An 11,013-nucleotide genomic window follows, 5' to 3' on the forward strand; every position below is an offset into this window, starting at 1 on the left:
GCCCTTCGGCCCAACAAGTCCACACCGACCCGCCGAAGCGTAACCCACCCAGACCCATTCTCCTACATTTACCCCTTACCTAACACTACGGGCAATTTAGCGTGGCCAATTCACCTAACCTGCACTTTTTTTTTTGGATTGTGGGAGGAAACCGGAGCACCCGGAGGAAACCCACGCAGTCACGGGGAGAATGTGCAAACTCCACACAGTCAGTCGCCTGAGGCGGGAATTGAACCCGGGTCTCTGGCGCTGTGAGGCTGCAGTGCTAACCACTGTGCCACCGTGCCGGTGGTGTTTCTATTCCTGGATGCTTAGCAGAGTGTGTTTTGAAGAAGAGCTGTAATTTCTGTTTTTCTCATTCCATAGGTGCTGTCAATCTGCTGAATTTCTCCAAAACTTTTGACTTTTATGACACGTCTTTATCTGCAGTACTTTACATTAATTTGTTTGCTCGTCTTTACTCCATGAATACTTCTCTCAATAAGACTTCCTGCCTTAACTTTTTTGAAGCATTAAGGAATTTTATTTAGTCATTTATTTTATTGCTCAAGCATTTGTTGTAGATAATATTCATGGCATAAGCATAATATCCTGCTGATCACAAAAAGTTTGATATTCCAAGATAAAAGGAAATGCAAGGTTTGTGAAGGTTTGTAGCTCAGGTTGAGGTTTAGGGTGTAGGTTTGCACGCTGAGCTGTAGGTTGGATATCAAACCATCAGCTCAGCGAACAAACCTACATCCATAAAAGCAAATTGAATAATTCAAATAAATTCTTCAGGAAGTAAAGTCCTAACAGCACTGTCAAATCAATCACTTCAGGGCAGTTATGACATCAAGTTAGATTCGGAGTAAGGTTCCCTCAACGCTATCACATCAAACACTCCAAAGGAGATACATTACCAATTAAAGATAAGGTAAATGCCTTATAATTGTCCTATTTGTGTTTCAGACATCTGAACAAGTGACCATAACTCCATGAGATTCAAAATTGTTATCAAAAATGACAAGCCTGGGTAGAGATCAAAGTTTTCAACGGGATTGGGGGGGGGGCTGATTTTAATAAGATCATATATGATTTGGCCAGAGTGTAATGGGAGCAAATACTTTAAGGTAAATCTCTCTCTCAAGTGCCAGAGGAAACTAAGGAGGAAGATTTAGGAGAGTTAAAAGGGGACATGAGAGGACACTGGCAGGTAACATAAAGGAAAATCCTAATTTGTTTCTCAGGTACATTAAGGGTAAAAGGATAACAAGGGAAAGAGTAAAGCCTCTAAGGATCCAAAGGATGTAAGTAGGATTCTAAATGAACACTTTGAGTCAGTATTCACGACTGAGAGGGATGATATGGGTACAGAAATCAGGGAGGAGGTCTGTGATACAATTCAAGAAATGAACTTTGACAGAGAAGAGATTCTGAGTAGTCTGACAGGCTTAAAAGTAGATGAATCTCCAGGGCCAGATGAAATGTATCCCAGGTGGTTGAGTGAGGCAAGGGTGAAAGAGCAGGGGCACTTATAATTATTTTTAAATCTTCCGTGGCCACAGAAGAAGTGCTAGAGGAGTGGAGGACAGTCAGAGTGGTACCATTTAAAAAGGAAGGGGTAAGCAAGGAAATTACAGGCCAAACTCAGTGGTGGAGAAACTATTGGAACCAGTTCCGAGGGACAGAAATCATCTGCATTTGGAAAGTCAGGGCTTAATTAAGAACAGTTGACGTGATTTTGTTAAGGGGAGTTTATGTCTGACCAACTTGAGGATTTTTTGCAATAATGACCAGGTATGTAGATCAGGGGAATGCTTTTGATGTAGTCTGCTTGGACATCAGCAAGACGTTTGATAAGCTCCCGTATAAGAAACTGATAGCAAATATAAGATCCCATATGTACTAAGGAAATTTGGCAGATTGGATCCAAAATTAGCTTGGTGGTGGGGGGGGGGGCAAGTTGATGGTTATTTTTCTGACTGGAAGTCTCTGACCGTTGGATCCCATAGGGATTAGCACTGGGGCCCTTGCTGTTTGTGGTTTTCAAAAATGATGTCGACTTGAATTTAGGTTGATCAATATGTTTGCAGACAACACAAAAATTGATGAGGTGGTAAATAGTAAAGAGACTATAGAAGGATATAGATGGACTGGTCAGATAGGCTAATCAGTGGCAAATGGAATTCAGTCCAGTTAAATGTGAAGTGATGCACTTGGGCAGAACAACTAAGGCAAGGGAAAATGTGATGAATGGTAGGACCCTGGTGAGTAGCAAGGATCAGAGAAACTGGTCTTTTAAAGTATCGGGACAGGTGGATAATGTGGATAAGAAGACAAATGGTGTACTTGCCTTTATTATTCGAGGCAAAGGAACTTAGGAACAGGGAAGTTATGCTACATTATATAACATGTTGGTATGGCCACTGTGAGAATATGTGCAGTTCTGGAGTCCAGATTATAGAAAGGATCTGATGGCATTTGAAAAGGTGCAGAAGAGATTTGCCTAGATTGGAGAGTTTCATTTATGAAGAAAGATTGAATAGATCGTTGTTTTCATTAGAGTAGAGAAGATTTAGAGGGGACATGGTTGTGATGTATAAAGTTAGGAAGGCCACAGATAGACTTTTCCAAGTCGGCTTACAGACTTTTCCCCTTGATGGAGGGACCAATGATGAGGGTGCATCTATTTCAAGTTAGAGACAGAAGGTTTCGAGGAAAGATAATACTGTTTCACCCAGAAAATGGTGGAAATCTGGAACTCAGTGTTTACAAGGATGGTAGAGGCAGAAGTATTTAGATGTGCACTTGCGATGCCGAGGCGTACAAGGCTATGGGCCAAGAGCTGGAAAATGGGATTAGAATAGTTAGATAGCTGCTTTTGAATGCCATGGATGTGATGGGACAAACCTCCTTTCTCTGTGTTGACAATCTCTATGACTCTTCATAAAGGGTCTCTACTACATCAATGTAACACTTTTCATATTTCAGACTTTTGATTTGTCAATGACTTAACCAATTGTTCCCCTTGCTTGGTCTGAAGTAGTTTGAAGTTATTCATAGTCATCATGGCACAATAGTTAAAACTAATTAGGTTGTTTTCTTCAGAGAAGGGAGAGTGGAACTTTCTTTTGGCACCTGATCCTAAAAGCTCGACTTTAGTTATAGGTCTTGTCATGGAGTCATATAATCATACAGCATGGAAACAGGTCTAACTTGTCTATGCCAGTCAGGTTTCCCAAACTAAATGAGACTCACTTGCCTGTGTTTGGTCCCTCTCCCTCTAAACCTTTGCCATTCACATGCTGTCCAAATGTCTTTTAAATGTTGGAACTGTACCTGCATCTACCACTTCCTTTGGCAGTTTATTCCACATACAAACCCACTCACTGTGTGAAAATGTTGAACCTCAGGTCCCTTTTAAATCTTTCTTGTCTCACCTTAAAAATATGCACTCTATTTTCAACTCCCCTACTATTTCTCCACTTAACCTCTTATGCTTCTGTGAAAGAAGTCCCAACCTCGTCTTATAACTCAAATCCTCTAGTCCCAGCAACATCCTGGCAAATCTTTCCTGAACCCTCTCCAATTTAATAATATCCTTCCTGTAGCAGGACTACCAGAATTGTACACAGTAGTCCAAAAGTGGTCTCACAACTGTCCTGTGCACCCTCAACTTGACATCCCAACTTCTATACTCAGTGTTCTGAGCAATGAAGGCAAGCATGCTAAACACCTTAACCACTCTGTCTACCTACGATGCAACTTCCAAAGAATTATATACTGAACCCCTAGGTCTTTCTGTTTGACAACCCAACTCAGGGCCCTACCATTAACCGTATAAATCCTGACCTTGTTTGCTTTACCAAAATGCAATGACTCGCATTTATCCAAATTAAACTCCATCTGCCACTCCTCAGCCCATTGGCCCAACTGATTAAGATCCCTTCGTAATCCTAGATAACTGTTGACTATACCACCAATTCTGGTGTCATGTGCAAACTTAGTAATCATTCCTCCTAAATTCACTCTATGACTATGCCCATATCCTAAAGTACTTGAATGCAGATGAATCTGGAAAAGAACAAATGCTATGGGTTCTGGAAATCTAAAATAAAACTGAAAATGCTGCAAATACTTAGCAGGTCTGCCAACATCTTTAACTTTTTCTCATTCTTTTGAAAAGTCAACATGAAATATTATTTCATTTTCCAATACTATTTTTCCATCAATGCGTACCTCAATTAACATCTTCCTTCAAAAATCAACAGGCAAATTCATTCCAAAAATTACAGATAGGCCATGAGAAATCAAAATGTGCAATACTCACACTGCATTGACTCCACCTCCAAAAAAACGGAATCTGTGAATGGGGGAATAGCACGGTCAGAAGGGAGGGAACCTTGGTACCAGGCAGGTCATTTTCGACTGCACTGTCATCAATCCCTGGGATAGTGAGAGGAGTGACTGGAAACAAAGTAACAACTAGGTTTTCTCAGTTTCAAATGTAGTTCCATGCGCAGTTTTCTACAAAATTTGTTCTAGCATCTCCAATTTTGATGGAAAGCATTCGATCTGTATTAAATTGCACACAGGTCGTCAAAGCCAAGAGCAGCAGATAAATCTGGCACTTAGACATGAAGGAATCATTAAGAATGAAATTTTGTTGCCTCAGTCCTAGGGTAGGTACAGCTTGTTGAAGAAACTGGGACTGGCTGCTTCAGCCTTCAAATTTATTTTTTTTTAAATGGGGAGGAATCTCTGTATTGTTGCATCACTATTCAAAAGCAGCTTGTGTTAGATATTATAAGATTAGGTTCCCTGTTCATTGCTAGTTGAATAACTCCCTCGACAAGCAGCGGCTTTGATCTTTGCAAGTTGCAGAAGGATCAAATGGTCATAAAGCATGTCTTGAGCTTCTGACAAGCTCTGCAGCAGACATGGTGCATGCTGTCTTAGATGTTACAACAGTGGGACATGTTGGCAGAGATGTTGGTTCAATTACTTCTGAAATATCTATCTCAGTTTCACAGCATTTTTCTTACTTGAACAGGCACTGAAAAGTAGTTAGAATGGAATAGAATAGTCATTCATTGTCACTTGTATTTTTTTATAAAAGTGTTTAAGTTATCACAGCACCTGAATTAACAACAGAAGGCATTGACAAGAATAAATTTTCAAAAAGAATTAAGACAAATTCCATCTTAGTTCGATTCCTGGTTCTTGGGTTCATGAAAAGACAGTACTGCCGCAAGACTGCCATGTTGTGGCTACTGGAATACCGGTCGGAAGCTGCCACCGAAGCCAGAGTCCTGCTGCGGATTCACCACCTGCCTCGCCACCATCCTCCATGGCGGAGGCAGACACAATTAGGGCTTTTAAGGGACTTTTAAATAAGGACATGAATATGCAAGAAATGGAGGGATATAGACCAAGGGATTAGTTTAATTTGGCATCAAGCTTGGCACAACATTGTGGGCCGTAGGGCCCATTCCTGTGCTATACTGTTCTATGTTAACAATGCTTGAAACAAATCCTGTTTCACACAGTTATTCAGTACAAGATATTTTTGCAGGACGGTACAAAATGAAGAACACAACACATTTGGCACTGCATCAATCATTGATTCACCACAGCAAAATGCTTGCAGCACTGTGCACTCTTCAAGGAAACAGGTGAGAACATAGGAGTTGGGACATCATGTTACAGCTCTACAATTCTGGTCACCCTTTTATAGGAGAGATGTTGTTAAACTGGAGAAGGGGCAGAAAATATTGAAAGGACGTTGCCAGGATAGGAGGGTTTGAGTTATAGGGAGAGGCTAAATAGGCTGGGTTTTTTTTTCCTTGGAGCATTGGAAGCTAAAGTAATTTATAAAATCATGAGTGGCATGGATAGGGTGAATAGCTAAGGTCTTTTTCTTTGAGTGGGGGAGTCCAAAGCTGGAGGGCACAGGTGAAGGTGAGAGTGGAAAGATTTAAAAAGGACCTGAGGGGCCATGTTTCATACAGAAAGTAGATATAGAAGTAGGTTAATCAACCACTGGAGCCTTCTCTACCATTAAATAAGATAATAGCTGAAGTTTTACATCAACTCCATTTTCCCTGTCTGCACTCCTATTCCCTTCATTCCTTCAGTGTTGCATAATGCAGTGGTCATACTTAACAATTCAGCATCCGCTGGTTTCTTGACTTTGCAACCAGTGAAGAAGTGAAGTGAATAAATTTTGTCATTCAAATTCAGGGTAGCATGGTGGCTTAGCACTGCTGCCTCACTGCCAGGAGGCCCAGGTTTGATTCCAGCCTTGGGCAAGTGTTTGTGTGGAATTTGTCTGCATGAGTTTCTGCCAGATACTCCAGTTTCATCCTAAATCCAAAGATTTGGCTGTGCTAATTTGCCCTGTAGTATCTGGTGATGTGCAGAGTTGGGGGGGGGTGGGGATTGTGGGGCGCGAGGGCGGTTGGTTGGGTCTGTGTGGGATGCCCTTCAGAAGGTCACTGCAGACTTGCTCGGCTGAGTGGCTTCTTTCCGCACTGTAGGCATTCTGTAATTCCAATTCAATGGATCTCCTCATCTCAGATTACAGCCTCAAGCCCATAAGCCTTTCTGCAGAACATCTTGCCTCCGTACCAGGCAACATCCCAGTAAACTCCTTTGAACCCTTTCCAAAGCTTCCGCATCCTTTCTATAATGTAGTGGCCAGAACTGTACACATTACTCCAAGTGTGGCTGCACCAAAGTTGTACAGTTGCGGCATGACCTCATGGCTCCAAAACGCAACCCCTCTACCAATAAAACCTAACACACCGTATGCCTTCCTAACAATCCTATATACCTGGGTGGCAACTTTCATGGATCTATGTACATGGACACCGAGATCTCTCTACTTATCTAAACTACAAAGAGTTCTACCATTAGCCTAGTACTTTTTATTCCTTTTGCTCCTTCCAAAGTGAATCACCTCACACTTTTCCACATTAAACTCCATTTGCCACCTCTCAGCCCAGCTCTGCAGCTTATCTATATCCCTCTGTAAAGTACAAAATGCTTCAGCACTATCCACAACTCCACCGACTTAAGTGTTATCCGCAAATGTACTAACCCAGCCTTCTATGCCCAAATCCAGGTTATTTTTAAAAATGACAAACAGCAGTGGCCCCAAAACAGATCCTTGTGGTACATCACTAGTAACTGAACGCTGGGATGAACAATTGCCATCAACCACCACCCTCTGTCTTCTTTCAGTTAGCCAATTTCTGATCCAAACCGCTAATTCACCCTCAATCTCATGCCTCCATATTTTGTGCAATAGCCTACTGTGGGGAACGTTATCAAGCGACTTGCTGAATTCCATATACACAACATCAATCGTTTTACCCTCATCCACCTGTTTGGTCACCTTCTTAAAGAACTCAATAAGGTTTGTGAGGCACAATCTACCCGTCACAAAACCATGTTGACTATCCCTAATCAACTTATTCCTTTCTAGATGATTAAAAATCCTATTCCTTATGTCTTTTTCCAACACCTTACCCACAACCCAGGGTTGTCTCTACTCCCCTTCTTGAACAAAGTGACAATATTTGCTATCCTCCAGTCTTCTGGCACTATTACAGTAGACGATGATGACGTAAAGATCAAAGTCAAAGGCTCTGCAATTTCTGCCCTGGCTTCCCAGAGAATCCCAGGATAAATTCCATCCGGCTCAGGGAACTTAACTATTTTCACACTTTCCAGAATTGCTAACATTTCCTCCTTGTGAACCTCAATCCCATCTAGTCTAGTAGCCTATATCACAGTATGCTCAACAAAACTGTCTTTTTCCATTGTGAATACTGATGAAAAATATTCATATAATGCTTGCCCTATCTCCTCGGACTCTACGCACAACTTCCCACTACTATCCTTGATTGGCCCTAATCTTGCTCTAGTCATTCTTTCATTCCTGATATACCTACAGAAAGCCTTAGGGTTTTCCTTGATCCTAACTGTCAATGAATTCTCATGTCCCCTCCTGGCTCTTCTTAGCTCTCACTTTAAGTCTTTCCTGGCTCACTTGTAACTCTCAAGCACCCTAACTGAGCCTTTGCATCTCATCCTAACATAGGTCTTTGCATCTCATCCTAACATAGGTCTTGACAAGAGATTGAACTTCCTTAGTAAACCATGGCTCCCCACTCGACCACTTCCTCCCCACCTGTCAGGTACATACTTATCAAGGACGCGCAGGAGCTGTTCCTTGAATAGCTCCACATTTCAATTGTGCCCACTCCCTGCAGTTTCCTTCCCCAATCTATGCATCCTAAGTCTTGCCTAATCGCATTGTAATTGCCTTTCCCACAGCTATAACTCTTGCGCTGCAATATATACCTATCCCTTTCAATCGCTAAAATAAACATAACTGAATTGTGGTCACTATCACCAAAGTGCTCACCTACCTCCAAATCTAGCACCTGGCTGAGTTCGTTACCCAGTACCAAATCCAATGTGTCCTTGTTGGTTTGTCTACTGTTTCAGGTAACCCTCCTGCACACATTGGACGAAAACTGACCTATCTAATTGTCTGATTGTGGGCGGCACGGTGGCACAGTGGTTAGCACTGCTGCCTCACAGCGCCAGAGACCCGGGTTCAATTCCCGCCTCATTTCATTCAATTCACATTCTCCCTGTGTCTGTGTGGGTTTCCTCTGGGTGCACCGGTTTCCTCACACAGTCCAAAAATGTGCAAGTTAGGTGAATTGGCCATGCTAAATTGCCCGTAGTGTTAGGTGAAGGGGTAAATGTAGGGGAGTGGGTATGGGTGGGTTGCGCTTCGGTGGGTCGGTGTGGACTTGTTGGGCTGAAGGGCCTGTTTCCACACTGTAAGTAATCTAATCTAATGTAATCTAAAGTATTTAAACTATCGTGTTTCCAGTCAAATTTGGAAAGTTAAAGACCCCTTTAACAACTACCCTGTTACTCTTGCTCCTATCCAGAATCATGTTTGCTAACCTTTCCTCTATGTCTCTGGAATTATTTGGAGGTTATACCAAACTCCCAACAGGGTGACCTCTCCTTTCCTATTTCTTACCTCAGTAGACAACTCCCCAAACATCCTTTCTGCTACCGTTGTCCTTGACTAACAATGCCACACCACCTCCTCTTTTATCAACTTCTGTGTTCTTACTGAAACATCAAAATCCCAGAACCTGCAACAACCATTCCTGTCCCTGCTCGATCCATGTCTCTGAAATGGTCACAGCATCGAAGTCCCAGGTACCAACCATGTGGCACGTTCATCCACCTTATTCTTGCCATTGAAGTAGACACACTTCAAATCACCTTCCTGCTTGCAGGTGCACTGTTGCGACCTTGAAACCTTATTTCTGGCCTCACTACTCTCAACCTCCTGGAAACTGGAACTCCAATTTAGGTTTCCAATCCCCCTGCTGAATTAATTTAAACCCCCCAGGATATTGGTACTCCTCTGGTTCAGGTGTAGACCATCCTGTTTGTCAAGGTCCCACCTACCCTAGAATGAGCCCCAATTATCCAGGTAACTGAATCACTCCCTCCTGCGCCATCCCTGTAGCCACGTGTTTAATACCTCTCTCTCCCTATTCCTCATCTCGCTAGCACATGGTACGGGCAACAAACCGGCAATAACAACTCTGTTTGTTCTTGCACTAAGCTTCCACCTTAGCTCCGTGAATTTCTGCCTTAAATCCCCATCCCTTTTCCTACCTATGTCGTTAGTGCCTATGGGGACCATGACTTGCAGCTGCTCCCCTCCCCCTCAAGGATGCCGAAAACTAGCTTCACTAGCCCTGACACCTGTGAGGCAGCACACCAATCGTGAGTCTCTCTCGTTCACACAGAACCTCCTGTCTGACCTCTAACTAAGGAGTTCCTCATGATTAATGCTCTGCTCCTTTCCCCGCTTCCTTTCTGAGCAACAGGGACAGACTCTGTGCCAGACACCTGTACCCCATGGCTTACCCTTGATAAGTTTCCCACCACCCCCCACCCCCCAAACAGTATTCAAAACGGTATACTTGTTATTGAGGGGAACAGCCACAGGGGATCCCTGCCTACATTCCCATTTGTCCAACTTTCCATGAGGTAACCCATCTACCTGATTTTCATGGTTTTTCTATTTTCCCACAAATGCCATCTATCACATCCCTTAGTTTCTGTACATTGCTCATTGCCTCTAACTGCTGCTGCATCTGATAGATTCGCAATCCAACACACTTCCTACAGTCATAATCATCATTAACATGGAAACTCTCCCTAATCTCCCACATCCGACAGGAAGAGCCAATCACCCTACTAAAGGCCATCTTTGCACCATAACAATCTACAGACCCACAATAGCAGTCTTACTTGCTCTAAAAACATTCCTCCTGGATAACTTAGTACCAATGTTTTATATTTTTAAAGTTTAATCAAGAGTCAGATTTCAATGAAATATATAATCAAAAGAAACCACTCTGCTCACTATTGTAGATTTAGGAAAAAAAAAGGATGGTTATGCTTCGGAAAAAGTGGCCAGTTAGCTGCTCCCCCATACAGGTTTAGAACATAGAACAATACAACGCAGAACAGGCCCTTTGGCCCTCGATGTTGCGCCGACCTGTGAACTATTCTCAGCTCGTCCTCCTACACTATCCCATCATCATTCATGTGCTTATCTAAGGATTGTTTAAATCTCCCTAATGTGGCTGAGTTGACTACATTAGCAGATACCGCCCCCACACCCAGCTCCAGCCCCACACGCCCCCACACCCAGCTCCAGCCCCACACCAGGTCCTAGCTCCCAGCCCTGCCGTGTTTTCACTATCCCTCCAGACCTACCCCTCTCTGAGGATGAAAGATCAGTCCTCAGCAGAGGCCTCACCTTCATACCCCTACGCTCCCGGATTAATGAGTTCAACACGCGGCGTGACATCGAACAATTCTTCCGCCGCCTTCGCCTCCGTGCCTACTTCTTTAACCAAGACTCCCGCCCACCCTCTGACGACCCCTTCTCCCGCCTCCAACACACCCCAT

At 43.1% G+C, this 11,013-nt stretch overlaps 1 protein-coding gene across 2 annotated transcripts in view; it reads left to right on the forward strand.

Annotated features, from left to right (window-relative positions):
• Positions 1 to 11,013, forward strand: part of xylt2 (xylosyltransferase II) — a 190,188-nt gene that overhangs the window by 156,458 nt on the left and 22,717 nt on the right. Inside the window, exon 10 of one of the 2 annotated variants that reach the window (XR_006315166.1) lies at positions 5,558 to 5,657. The exons of the other annotated variant lie outside the window; for it this stretch is intronic. The gene's annotated coding sequence lies outside the window, so the exon portion shown is untranslated. The remainder of the gene's footprint in view (positions 1 to 5,557; positions 5,658 to 11,013) is intronic. 2 annotated transcript variants of the gene reach the window in all.

This window comes from Chiloscyllium plagiosum, chromosome 24 (genome assembly GCF_004010195.1).
Source record: "Chiloscyllium plagiosum isolate BGI_BamShark_2017 chromosome 24, ASM401019v2, whole genome shotgun sequence".
Classification (NCBI taxonomy): domain Eukaryota; kingdom Metazoa; phylum Chordata; class Chondrichthyes; order Orectolobiformes; family Hemiscylliidae; genus Chiloscyllium; species Chiloscyllium plagiosum.